Source organism: Ostrea edulis, chromosome 7 (genome assembly GCF_947568905.1).
Source record: "Ostrea edulis chromosome 7, xbOstEdul1.1, whole genome shotgun sequence".
Lineage (NCBI taxonomy): Eukaryota > Metazoa > Mollusca > Bivalvia > Ostreida > Ostreidae > Ostrea > Ostrea edulis.
In genome coordinates, this window is record NC_079170.1 from 22,314,423 (window position 1) to 22,316,597 (window position 2,175).

Sequence of the window (2,175 nt, forward strand, 5' to 3'; positions counted from 1 at the left end):
TTTAGTGTTGCTCCTTCAACATTATCCATGAACGTGTTCAGACATATTGAAATGTTTTACATGTAGATATACAATATAATATATAGGGGTAAAAATCTTATTTAAAGGGATAGTCAAAAGGCTACGTAAAGCACCAACAATCTAAAGCTCTTACACAGAGGATCTGTCAACAGATTTGGTCATCTATATATTGGTGGTAAAGAAGAAGTAAAACTTTGAACAGTCAGACTATGGCTAACATCAAATTATTTTTATCAAATTATCAGAAGATTAATTAGGGTCCAACCCGTGTCATCTTTGCTAGCCAAGGGTTTTCGGTCCACTCCGCCCCCATGATATTTCACACGAAAAAAGATATATGACTGATTAATTGTATATTGTTTGACGTCCCTCTCGAGAATCTTTCACTCATATGGAGACGTAACCATAATTGCCGGTGAAGGGCTGCACAATTTAGGCCAATGCTCGGGGCTTACGGTCTTAGAGCAGGGAGGGATCTTTATCGTGCCACACCTGCTGTGACACGGGGCCTCGATTTTTTGCGTTCTAGTCCGAAGGACCACCCCATTTAGTCGCCTCTTACGACAAGCAAGGGGTATTGAGGACCTATTCTAACCTGGATCCCCACGGCACTAAAAAGATATATCTTAATGCTAAATGGATATCTCTCTATACTATTACCTAGACTGTTTTAATGTTTTTCTCCACATTCAACAATTTTTCAGTTATATAGTGGCGCCCAGTTTTTGTTGGTGGAAGAGAGAACCCAGATACAATGTACCTGGGAAGAGACCACCGACCTTCCGAAAGTAAACTGGGAAACTTTCTCACTTACCGGCGCGAGCGGGATTCGAACCCGACAGAGGTGAGATACCGTGTGATTTTGAGCGAAATGCTTTAACCACTCGGCCACGGAGGCCCCTATAAAAGTACTGCAAACGTCACAACACACGCCAGTTGGACCCGGCTTATGCAGTCTGAATTAAAGTACACATTCTGAATAGAAAAGCCTTAATGTAGGTCATGGTGCACCAATCCCTCTGAAATGTGAACTGGCCTGGAGGTTATAAAACTTTCTTGAGCACGTTTTCATACTCAAACTCGAACTCCGTGCTCTAAATCGTACTCATACTCAAAAGTGAGGGTTATAAAACTTTTATAAAATCTTTCTCATACTCAAATGGAGTACATTCTTAAGATTTTTCGAGTATGCCTTGGAGCTTGCTCAGAGTTGGACTCAAAACCAACTTGACTGAGTTTGAGTATGAGTACGGTAAAAGTTTTACAACCTCCAGGCACATATTTCTGTGAGTAGGAGATTGTGACAAAATGTAAGCGCAATACCTGTATTCACAACGAAAAAAATCTGGAAAACTTGACCTACTTTTACCCCTTAAGTAGGTCATGGTGTACCAATCCAGTTGAAATGCAATCTGAACTTTTATTTCTCCCAGAGGAAGATTGACTAAATTTCAGGTCAAAATCTGTAACAAAAACAAGGTTTTCTACTAGGTGATACTTTGACCTTGAGAAACAATGGACATCCTCCGCTTGGCATAAGGTGTATGTGTACAAAGTTTGAAGGTCTTAGCCCCAATGCAATGGTTCGGTCTGCATCCTGCCTACAAGGTTTTCTTACTAAGTGATACTACAACTTTGACCTTGAACAAGTCTTCCTCCACTTGGCATGAGGAGTATGTGTACAAAGTGTGACGGTCCTTGCCCCAAAAGTTCGATCTGTGTTCTGTCTACAAGGTTTTCCTATTAACTAATACTTCCACATTGAACTTTGACCTTGAAAAAACAATAGACATCTTCCTCTCAACATAGTGATCAGATGCAACAAGTTTTAAGATTCTGGAGATTAACGTTCATTTTGCCTACAAGGTCCGGACAGACGGACGATGCCATACCATGATACGTCTTGTCTTTGACGGGCTTATAAAAAAGATATCTAGTACAGATTTTTGGAAAGAGATGTCTCTTTAATCAGAGATATCTCTTAAAGCTAAAGATATATCTTTTCCATTTGACTACAATCATTTCTCCCATACATGTACTTCTGTGGCGTGAAAGTACCAGTAGTTCATTGCGGTCAGACTGAGTCTAGTGAGTTGTACGATTTTGATTTCCATGATTGTTAAGAAATGATGGGAACTTGCATTGAAATATAGG